Source organism: Tupaia chinensis, unplaced genomic scaffold, assembly GCF_000334495.1.
Source record: "Tupaia chinensis unplaced genomic scaffold, TupChi_1.0 Scaffold000234_1, whole genome shotgun sequence".
Taxonomy (NCBI): domain Eukaryota; kingdom Metazoa; phylum Chordata; class Mammalia; order Scandentia; family Tupaiidae; genus Tupaia; species Tupaia belangeri.
The window spans coordinates 198,579-210,910 of NW_006159712.1; positions in this window are offsets into that span (position 1 = coordinate 198,579).

Here is a 12,332-nt window from a genome sequence, read left to right on the forward strand (position 1 = left end):
GGGCTTCAAGGAGGTCTAGGACCTGCCAGTGAGACCCCTGTTGCTGAGACAGTGGGGCAGAGGGTCCGGGCATCTGTATTTCTCTCTTGAGAGGGTGCCCAGGCCTGAAGTCAAGGGTGACAGTGCGGGTAGGACACTCAGGCACAGAGGCCCAGGACGGGCAAGCCTATGTGGGGTCCCTGGATGGCTCAGGCGTCGCCATGAGGACGTGGGTGAACAGTCTCACCTTCAGGTGGGGTTTCTTGCTCACGGCACTGTTGGCATTTGGATGGGATAGTTCTTCGTTGTGGGGGGTTCTGTGCATTTGAGACCTTCAGCAGCGCCCTGTCCTCTACCCCCTAGGTGACAATAGCCTCCTTCTCCCAGTTTTGACAACAAAAATCTTTCTGGAGGAGTCTCCTGGGGTGGAGAAAGTGCCTCGGGCTGAGCACCATGCCCTTGGGGTGAACAGACAGGCACCCGGACGTTTTTTCCAAGAGTGCTCTGCTGAGACCACCAGACACGTTGCCTGTCCCGGGGCCAGAGGACGATCATTCTGGGAGACAAAGCTAGAGGCCAGGGCCCCATTAAAAGGCCTGTGGGGTTGTTTTGGAGGGGGTGATGACTGAGGGGGCCATGTAGGCATGTCCTGGAGCTGCTGTTGGGATATGAGGCCCGAGTGAGAGGGAAGAGGTGAGGGTGACCTCTGGCATCTGGCTTGGGCCACCGCCATGAAAGGGCACCTGGACCAGGAGTCGCTCTGGGCAAGTGGGAACGGGAGAGGCAGCCCTGCCCGATCTAGTCCTCCCTCTGCTGTCATCCACCTTCTCCAGCCCTGCCGTAATGTGTCCCTCTGCGTCCCGGGGGCTGGCTCACCGGCCTGGCTCCCCCCGCTGCTGCACTCTGAGGCGGGGTAGAGCAAGTGCAGACAGGATGGGTCACCGCCCTGGCCCGAGCAGCCTGTGTCTTTCCAGCAGAAAACCCGGGCTCTGGCTGTTACTGCTACTGTCTGACATTCATTCAACTTGGCTTCACGCAGCCCAGCGCCTGGAATAGGATTCCACCAGCATTGGAAGGGCAAACGCGGTCCCGGGTTCTTAGTGGCTGGGGAGGGCAGGGAGCAGAGATGTTGTCACTGCCCTCACAGAGCTTCATGCAACTGGGGAAGGACTTGGGTTCACAGGACTGGATAAGTGGCAGCTGGCCCTTTAAGAAAGCTGTTCTCTGCAGGACTCTGGTGTCTTCTGGGAAGGGCCAGGTTCTCTGTGCAAGGACGACCTTCCATGAAGGCTAGGGTCCCTTGGTGAACTTGCTCCTTGGAGGAGCTGGGCCTTTGATGAAGGGATCCTGCATTGTGGCCACCAGGCAGAACACGGCTGGCAGAGAGCTATGGTTTTACACTCGGCATGTCCTCCCTGTCCTCCTCCCCTCCCAACGGCTGTCCTTCCCCTGCCCAGACGTCCTCCTTCTCAATAGCAGCTGCACCTTTCCGGAATGCTTGGCATCCCTCCAAGCCTTCTGAGGACCTTCAAGGACAGACAAAAGACACTGAAATGCAAAGGCAGGCTGTCCAACAGCGATTCGGGAGGTGCGCACACTAAATACACACCCTCAGGAGCACAGGCAGCATCTTGGTGCTCCGAGCCAAGACCAGCGCTTGCTGTCTGCCTCGGCACAATCTGCCCCCATTGCCGTAAACGCCCTCCATGGTGAACATGCGACATTGTCTCTGGTCACCAGCATCTGAATGCCCTTCCCGAGTCTTGCTGGATGCTGAGTCTGTTCCCAGACTGGGAGGTCAGGAGCCTACTTTCTGCTTCCCACTGCCTCTCCTTAATCTTCTCAGCCTTCTGCAGCTCAGGTGTGGACCGTGACCCAAGTGTACTTGCTGTGCCCTTGAGGTCAGAGCTGTCGAGGCAGCCCTTGGGAGTTGGTGGCAGGAGCTGTAGTGTCCCGTGCCGGGACGAGGTGGCAGTGGGGTTCTCACTGGGCTAGTTCTGGGACATGCTTTAGGGAACTTCTACTGGCCGTATTCTAGAATGTAGTTCTCCCTCTCTCCTGGCTGTTCTGTGAGCCCCCAGCCTCTCTGAAAGAATGATTTTCCTGTTGAAAGGAGCCAAGGTCTGCACCTGTGTATTCAACTATGACCTCTGGCCAGCGCACCCTCTGCTGCAGACTGAATGCGTGTCCCTCGCAGATGCAGATGCTGAGATCCTAAGCCCGACTGTGATGGCTTTAGGCCATGAGGGTGCAGCCCTCCTGAATGGGATTAGTGGCCTTACAAAGGAGCCCCAAGAGCCTTCCCTTACCTCTTTCCCCATGCAAGGACACAGGAGCTGAAGGCTGTCTGTGAGCCACCAGACACGGACTCTACCAGTGGTTTTACCTGGAGCTTCCCAGCCTCCAGAACTGTCAGGTTTTCGTTATTTGGAAACCAGCCAGTCTATCACAGCAGCCCACCTGACCAAGACACCCTCCCTCTCCATTGCTTGGCAACTCCCAACTCACCTTTAAACTTGCTACTCAACTAACACTTCTGCCAGGAAGCCTTCTTGGATTCTTAGGCAGTTAGTAGGTAGGTTTCCAGGTTCGTACAAAGTCTTATGGAGGGCTACCAAGATAAGAGTCAGTCCATACTCACTGAAAACATGCAGATAACCTGCCACTCTACCGGGTGGAAGGAAGAGGAGATGCAATGGAAGGGTGACAAAGCTAGACAAAGTGGTCATGAGCTTGAACTCTAGTTCAAATCCTGTCTCAGTCACAAGTTAGCCCAGGGGTTTTAAGCAAGTTACTTAAAATCTCTGAACATCAGCTTCCTCTTTAAAAAAACAGGGCTATTCATAGGACATACTTTATAAGATTGTTGTGAGATAAAAAATAGCACATGGTAAGTGCTTTAAGAGTGCCTGGTTGGGACCAGCAGATGCTGTAATGATTACGTCACTGGGCTCTCTCATAGTTGACTGCGGTTTGCGTCTCAGACCCAGTGACTTAAAACTCACTCTGGGTGCGTGTGCGTGCGTGTCCGAAATCCCAAGGGGAGAATGGAGAAGAAGGGATTGCAGCATGGCTACCCCCCGACCCCCTGCCAAGGCATGAGTTCTCGCTTTCTGTCTGTCTTTCTGATGAGCACATGCACCCTATAGCAAAAATCTCTCTCTCAAAAATAAATAAATAAATAAATAAGTAAATAATAGCGCCTGGCACCAGCAAATGCTCAGTAGTTATTAGTTATCATTGTACCAGGCAGCTGATACAGCGGTCAAGAGATGTGAGTTCTAGTCTAACTAACTGGGCTACCGACTCCCTGGAGCTTTGACAAGACTGTGTGAAATAAAGAGAATCCTATTTCAAAGCACTTCTTAAGCAAAAGAAATAGTATTTCACGGAACCCAAAGGTGGATGATGCAAAGTTGGAAAATCACGAGGGCCTAGGACCAGGAAGTGGAAGGTCGACATCACCAGGTAACCGTTCACGCCATCTCACTCACCTTTCCCAAAGGCAGTCAGTCTGTCTGCTCTGCTTCTTTCTATGTGTCCACACAGAGCTTTCCGTGTCTCTCTGTGTAGCTGTCTCTCAAATTCACATGCAGAAATGACCTAATTGTCTCTGAATCTCAACTCTCAATCTCAATCCCAGTTGAGGCCCAGATGAACTCAGCATGGATGAAGACTCCATTCCTGAGCCAGTCAGCTGGGCCAGGAGGTGGGGGGTTATGGGCCACAAATGTGGCTGCCAGGGTCCCACTCTGGTGAACAGGGCTGTTCGTCAGACAGTCGCTGGAAGCTGGACAGATTTGTCCTCTCTCTGGTTTCGTTCCTCACATCTACAGAACGCTTTCAAGAATGTATTAGTTGGAATGCTTTCACCTACAAGGAACAGAATACTCAACTTACAGTAGTTTAGTTATCCAATGTTTTTATTCTCTTATGTAACAACAAGTCTATAAGTAGGCACACTGGGATTGGTTCATTAGCTCAACCTAGTCATCAAGAAGCCATCCTTCGGCTCTGTGATCCTTAACCTATTGCTTTTCATTCTTAGGCTTGTGACTTTATGTTTGCAAAGTGACTATGACAACGCCAGCATCACACCTTTCAGGACAGTATCAAATGAGGAAGCTCAAGCCCTCTCCTGCATTGATGTTTCCCGTGAAGGAATCCGCTAGCAAATCCCTCTTGCGTGTCCTCAGTCAATGTAGTGTATGCCAGGGGACCTGAGAAAGGACCTGCCATTTTCTCTCTGCCTGTGAGTCAGACTTCATCAGGAAGGAAGAAAGTGTAGGCGAGTGGCCAGTAAGCAGGTGACGCAGGAGCTTTGCTCTCAAGATATGAAGCATGGTAGTTTCTAGCCAATACCATTCCTTGCCTGTTTAAAACGAAAGCACTAAAGGCAACACTCAGTGCTGTGGCTGCTGGTAGAGATTCAGAAATCATTTCTGCACAGGCAGATCCTGTCCAAACGCTGTGTTTAGGTCCACTGCTTTCTAAGCCCAAAGAGACACTGCCTATAAGCTGCCGCAGTGTACGTGTCTGTGTGAAGCTGAATTCCATAAAAGAACCAGTGATGTGCTGGCATTGATTCTGGCTCTACTTGGTTCTTTTCAGCTCTTCAAAAATGTATCCAAAGATGTTTTTACTTTGACTTTCTTCTTTTCATGGTAAGAAGACACTTCTTTAAACAGCTCCCGGGCCAACACTAATGAATAATGCGATGGCCAAGACTAAAATGGATGTGCATGACTTCCACACACCATCTGCGGGGGCAGGCAGAGCTGGCCCACTTTCTCCTGCGCGCATAGCTTTGTTCTTATCTGGGAGTGTTTGTAAGTAGAGGAATTTCAGTGCAGATGTGAAACTGTTTTTGAAATATGGGTGGCTCTTATAGTTGGTGTTCTTTTTATTTTTTTCTTTCTAAATAGAAGCTCTTCTTTTGTCTGGCACTTACTGAGGGTAGAAAGAAAGCTCACAGAAAAGGAGAGGAGGGTCCTTTCACATGGTGACGTCCTCTCCTTGTGCATGATGTGAAGTCACCCAGTCATGGCTGTGCTCATTGGGAAGCAGTGGGTACATTCTGCCATTCTGTACACTCGCCAACTCGTGAGGTGGCAGCAGCTTTGGAACAACCTGACTGGGGCTTCCTGCCCATCTTCCTTGGCTGAGAGACCTTGGGCAAGCTCTTCTTCCTTCTGAGTCTCAGTTTCCCCAACTTGGGCAAAGTCAAATCCCATCTCTTAGGGTCTTTTGTGGATCATGGGAGACGGTCACGTGACTTCCGAAGGTCCTTTCCAACTCAGGACTTCTGATTCTGAAGATTGGAGTCTATCTCGAACATCATCTCGAACCTCTTCTTCCGTCTCCACCATCATCGTCTCTGAGTGCTACATGTTGTATTGTACGAGGCATGGTCCTCAGCCCTCTACCTACATACCCTCATTGATCCCCAAGGCAAACCTGCACGGGAGGGATTACTGACACCCACAGATTAGAAGGCTGAGGTTCAGAGAGGTGAGGGGATTTGACCCAGATAGCAGGTGGAGTGGGGGCCAGAACTCCCAGCCTAGGATTTGTCTTACTTACAGGTCATGATCCCCTTTGGTAGTCTGATGCCTCTCAAGGAGTGCACATTGCTCAGATAAACGTGCTCTGTGATAAGACTGTGGCCCCGAGGACTGGGCCACGGAAGTCTTCTGTGCATGGTCAATTGCTAGATGTTTCCTTTTAGAACCAGGTAACCCCTCAGGGGAAGAAGAGGTGGGCTTTCTCCCCAAGTGGCCTCTGCCTCAAGTGAATTCTACTCCACGGCAGGGAGGAAGGCTCCTTGGGGATGTCACTTGAGCTAAAGCTCAGACAAAGGATTAGATGGGTCCTTCTTGTGAGCAGAGAAACAGCACCTCTGAAAGCCCGAAAGTGGAAATGGGATGGTGTATTCTGGGAACTGAGCATCGCCGTGTGTGGGCCGGTCAGGGGATGGGAGAGGGTTTTTCATGCCATTCAGGGAAGCTGGCAGGGCTTGGGTCATGGCCGGTTCTGGGGCGGCATTTATACTGTATTCTGAGTGAGTGGGAAGCAGGTGGAGGTGGAGACGGGCCGATTTCCACTTCCAAGGCCTGTGGCCCTGGGACCGTGGGAAGTCATGTTGCGTCTCTGAGCTTTGGTTCTCCTGTTGTGTAAAGTGAAGGCGAGAATCAGACCAATTTTTGAAAGCCTGTAAAGGTTGATGAGAAAATGGGCTGAGATAAGCCTGTTTGAAAATGGCCGCACCTCGGCAGACCTCTGTAAAGGTTCCTTTCCTTCTTTTGCATTTGACAGGAAGTGGCCAGTTGCCGTCCATCTGCAAACTCTCTTCTCCCTGAACTCGCCCGGGCACACTTCGGTCCGCGGGTTCCACATTTTGTTCTCTCAGTTTACACGCGAGTCTGGACCATGTCCCCTCCTGCCCGCTCTGTCGTGGCGAAGTGCGCACACCCTGCTCGGGGTTATCGCGTCCTGCACCTCCCTTCCGTGGCTCGGCTTTCCAAACCCTTCCTACCCTCCGTCCCTCCGTCAGGGCGGTGTCCTCTCTCTGTTTAGCACTGAGGTAACTCGTCTTACAGAGGCCTTGTCCTGATGCCATCTCAACCTCCCTATTTTATGTTCATTTCAGCTGAACGCCGGACATTGTCATTTTTGTCCAAGTTTATTTCTGTTTCCTGAGAGAGAGAGAGAGAGAGCATGCACCCCAGTCGGCCTGTCTCAGGGGCACATGTGTGTGCCTGGTGTGCATAGGGAGACCCCAGGATGAGAACCTAGAACCTTCGCACGTGGGTTCATCATCATGGAGAGCCACACCACCACTGCAGCCCTGCCACCTGGCCACTCACCCCAGAGATGACCCCTCTGATGGTACGTTGGCAAGGACCTCGGAGCAGGATGGACAGGGTCCAAACGGAAGAGTTGTCTTTTACGGCTGTCAGGCCTGGGCCAAGCGGCCTGCCTGGCCGACCCTCGGCCTCTGTACTGAGCAGTAGCACTAACCGCTCACAGCGGTCCTGTTAGTCCACAGGCTCTTTTCCACGTTCTGTGGACTGTGGTCCTGGGGGCTAGACTGACTGAGTTCCGATCCCACTTCTCTTGCCGGCCAGTTGAGTTACTTTAACTCTTGGACCCTGACTCTCTTCGTGTGCCAGTGGGAGACATGAGAGTCTCAGCCTCCGAAGTGATCGCAAACATTCCCTGAAATGCGTGGGCAGCACTCTGCAGAGAGCCTGGGCCTGTGTGTGCAAGCGGACGGTCGACCTGTGGCACGTGAGGGTAACCCCAGGCCCGAAGCCTTTTCTCAACAACAGCCGTCTTTCCTCTTTGTTCCCCCCTGACCTTGCAGAAGGCCTGGCACGCCATGGGCCCTCAGCGGGTTTCAGCTCTGTTTGTCTCCCATAACAAAAATAAAGCTGCTCTGTGCCAACTTGGCTGGAACCCGGGCATCCCCATCAAGTCCTACCTGTTCACACAAACGCCACTTTCGAAGATCCCGAGAGCCAGGGCAGGACGGCGAAGGGAAAATGCTGCAGGACTTTACGAGCAATGAGACTGCGGGCTGTTGCTCCCGGGCGAAGGCTGGAGAAGCCACGGCCCCAGGACGGCCGCCCTGGAGGGATGGGCCCAGCTTTGGAAGAGCTGCTGGCCTTATTTACGATTCTCATCTCACTGTTTTTCTGAGGGCTTTTTTAGAATTTCACTGGGAGTCAAAAAACACACTTTGCCAAATTTGGAGGCCCCGTAACCACAGGGCCTTGGTCCCGGAGACCAAACCGAGACCAAACCGTAACCTTCTGGCGCTGGACGCTGTTTACAGCTGGCGAAAGACCACTTTGGGTTTCACAGTAAAAAGGGTTAGAAAATCATATGAAAGGGCTCAGAAGACTCAGGACATCAAATAGCTCTTACAAAACCAATGTTGTAATTAGTTAAGCATAAACGAATCAGAACCACATGGCTTCAAAGTTAAAGGGAAAATGTTGGAGGGAAAAATGTCCTTTGGGATTTAATCAAACAAAAAATGCTGGAAAAATGGTTGATGCTCACCAAGCTCAGACCCCAACTGGGTCCCCCAATTCCGCTTTCCTCCTTTCTCAGTTCCCCCCACAAAGCAGGGGTACCTCTGGGTTCTCTTGTCTTGATGCTGGGCATGGAGGGGGTTTAGTGGGGGTTACTCAGTAGAAAGGAGCAGGGCATTTGGGGAGCATTTAGAAGGGGTGCCCAAGCTAGCCCTTGGGGGATCACAAATGGCTTCCCCGTGCAGAGGAGACCCAGGCAGCGTCATAGACAGAGGGGAGCGGGTGCAGAGTGCGCGCTGGGCGTCTGCAAGATGCACACGGAGGATAGCTCAGGGCTGCATGATCACGGAGCTGGGAGCGATGTGGAAGGGCTGGTTCTCCACGCTTGCCTTCCCTGATGACCGGGTTAGAGGCACCTGGGCCCCCCTCCCTGGTCACTTCCTGTCAACAAAGTGATAACCCTGTTGCATTTTCCTTGTGGCATTTTTCGTGGTCTGCAACTCTATTTCTTCCTTTGTCTTATTGTTATGTTCCCCCAGAATGTAAGATTGATTCATTGCTTTTGCTATTGGGTGTGTGTGTTCACCAGAGAAGATGAGGTGGGGGTAAGGAATGGCCCCACCACAATCCCTTCTCCTCCATTCTCCTCTCAGAATTTTGGGCATGCATGCATATGGACCTGTTCTTCAAGCCGTCAGGACCAGGACTCGAATCCCACAGTATACCATGTGGGATCCAGCCCCCTTATCCACCAAACCACTGGTTGGGCCCTAGAATATATACGCTTCTTCAGAAAAGGCATCTTTTTTGCCTTATCCCCCCGCTGCAAGGGGAATAGAGGATCTGATTTGGAATGGCTGTCCCATAAAAATTGGGGACCGAATGAATGACCGGATGAATGAATGCTTGGAGCGTAAAAGACCCAAGGGATGCGAATGAAGCAAGGCTGGAGGAGTGGGCAGGGGCCAGCTCCTGCAAGCCTTTGTGCTGCACTGAGAGGCTGCCGAAGGGAACAGAAAGTCGGTAAAGGGTTTCCAGCGAGGACCTGACAAAGCGAGCACTGTGTTATATTGGGAGGGAACGACAAGAGCCAGGAAGCGGGAGAAAACGAGCGGCTGTCCAAGTCCAGTTTGGCATGCGTGTGCACCGCTGCCCCTCCCAGGTGTCGTATAGGGCACATACGGGCTAGGTGCTCAGCGCATGCCGCGGAGTAGCGGCAATAGACGCGCTGGCTCCCAAATACTACACACAAGCCATTATTTTCTCATTTACAAATGGGTCTTGCGGCTCGCTGTGGAAAATCATCTTCCAGAATAAAGAAAAAGAGAGATGGGTATGTCTGCTCTGTCTAGAATGTTTGCCCTGAACCAGATTCTCTTTCCGAAGGGTGGCTGCCCTTGGCAACTCTCAGGTTACATGAAGCTGGGCCGCGTGTCTGACATTTCGACGGAGTCACGAGTGGGAGGGATGGGAAGCGCTGGGCTGTGAAGTAGGTAAGTTGCTCAATGTCCCTGGAAAACCTCCGAGGACAGAACGGAGTGTTATTTGGGGAGGATTGTAGGCGCGGAGTCGTCTTTATGTTAGGAGAAGTGCATACCCGGGCCTGTGGAGTTGTTAGGAACTGTGTGTTGTTATTGCTGGAAGCCCTGCAGAAGCTGGACTCAGCTCCCCTCGCGGGAGTTGTGCATCTCTGAGAACGCCAAGGCTACCCAGCCACATCGCTCTCACCCACGTGCGCTGTCCTGCTCCTCTGCTTTAGGGCACTGGGTGTGGGTGAGGCTGTGCCCTTCCCTGTGCAGGGAACACTGCCCTCACATCGCCAACGCTTCCTGGGTTTTGCCATGCACCTGCTCCCATCCAGGTGAGCTCTGGGTGTTTCATCTCGTTGGACCCGTGCGGCTCTTATTTCCCAGGTCAGAACAGAAGCTCAGAGCGGTGAAGTTACTTGCCCAGGGTCACACGCTCAGGGTCAGCGGAGGCTTGGGCACTGCATCTTTTACTTTCCCTTACCTGGAGTGATTTCAACCCCTGCAGGTAAAGCTTGCAGAAACCCAAGCCTGCCCTTTCCCTCTGCACCACATAACCCCACCCTGGTCGTATCAAGAAGCCTCTGCCTTCTCTCCCAGCAGTAACCTCTGCAGCTGAGCGGTTGTGAGTTCGGGCTAGTCAGTAGCCAGCATGCCTTCCTAAGAGCTGCTGTTTCCCTAGGGAGACCGGCTCTCTGACACTGGGTGCAGTGGGTGGGTGGGAAGGCTGTTCCTCCAGGGTCACGCTGGCGGCCAGTCCTCTCTTGCTGCCCCAGTTCTCTCTCTCCTGTGACTACAGGATGGGCAGATGGTCCAGGCCAGGGCAACCCACGCTCCCTCAGGACCCGGAACCTGAGCGAGAGCTCTGGGAGGAATGGCTGGAGGCGGTCCTGGCAGGCGGCTACAGTGGCATGTTGACCACCCACTCCCGTGACCCCGCTAAGGCCCCTGTTGCTCAACCCTCCAGCAAGCCCTTGGTTCCTGGCCGTTCCCCAGACATCATCACTGTGCTCCTGCCAACCCTGTGAGCCCCAATAGCCTTTCAATAAATTCCACTCGATTACCACACAGCTTGCAGTCCAGAACCCTGACTAACACGTACACCAAGTACGAGCCTGACACGTGACATGGGGCATCTTGTCAGTTCCCTGGACATCCCAGCGAGGACAGCGTCCTTCTACCTGTTTTCCAGATGGGGACACAGAGGCGCAGGGAGCTGCAGTAACGTCTCTTAGCTGCTGAGTGGCAGCGCTGGAATCTGAGCCCAGCCTTTTCTGATTCTGAATTCCACGCTCCATGGCTTCTCCTTTCATCTGCTCCGGCTCAAAGAGCCTCCGAGAGGCAGCGCTGGCTAGCTCCGGGCTTCCAACACGCAACCTGCGGTGCTGGCCTGAGACTTGTGGCAAAAAATACTTTCAGAATCTAATTTGCTCACATACATGAACACCTGCCAGGAAGGAATTTGAGGCGTTTGGTCTAAACATGGAAAAGCTTAGTTCACTTGCCCCAGAGGGGGCACCTGCAGGGAAAGGGAAAAATGGTTTTAACCCTTTCCTTGAGTCAGAAAATGAGGGACCAGATCTTCCTTTCATCTCTCAACAGTCAGGAAGGTTTGTGCTATGAAGAGAGTCACAGTAAGAGGGTGAGGGTGGACGAAAGTGCAGGAAGTGTGAAATTTTTGTTCCTTGGGCCTCTTCTGTGGTTCGTTTGGGGGAAAGAAGCTTGAGCGGTGTGTGAAGAGCTCATTCAATTTCATGCAGCTTCCTGGAGGAGCGTTTGGAATTTCTCAGATCCAAGAATTTGGGGATTTTAGGGCCTCTGAGAGACCTGACCCAGTGACTCCTCAAGATGGTGCTTTCTTAATGATGTGAAAAGACGGCTGAGGAAATCTGTAACTGCGACTGCAGGAAAGAGAAAGCACGTCACCTGCTCTTCTGTCAGTGGAAACACACAAGTCCAGACGCAAATGGGACACGTACATTTAACAGCTGGAAGCTGGGCTGATCTTTCAGGGTCGACCTGCCCTCACCACTCTGCAATTGCAGACGGGACGAGTCCAAACCATTTCTTCAGGACAGAATCCGAAGGTTTTATTGTGGTTACACCTCTTGATTAAGGTCTCAGTGGCTGTCTTAGCTGTGTGGGACCCGAAGAGGGGGCTAATGAGCAGATGCCAGAACTATCTATGCAGGTGAGTTTTAGGAGGACCTGCAGGACCTACCCAGAAGCCCTGGTGACCTTGCCCATAGAGTATGAATCCTAGAACTATAAATTGGTATTACTAGCCATGTGGCTGAGCTCCGGGTGGCTTAGGTCTGCATACATGTAAGATTGCATCATTATTTTTTAATTATTTATTTTTAATTTTATTATTATTATTATTATTTAATTTGCTAAAGAGCATGAGAGAGAGTAAGTGGGAAAGCAAGTTTCCAGGTCCAGGACTAGAACCACAGTAGGCTATGTTGAAGTCTAGAGCCTCAACCACCACACTACCAACTGGCCCCAGATTGCATTAATTTTTTTAAAAGCATTGTAAGCATTAAGATCTATCTACCCCGAAGTAGTAAAGGTTGGCTGTGAGGCATAAGGACTCATTTAAAATAGCTCAGAGAAAGCTGGACTGTAGTGCAGCAGTAAAATATGACCCTCCACAAGCCTGACCCACATAGGAAGGTTCCGATTGTATCTTGGAGACCTCCCTGAGTATGCCATGGCCATGATATGGGGGACTGGCTGTGGTTAGGGATGGATCATACAATGAAGGTCCTGTTTGGGGTGCTGTTTC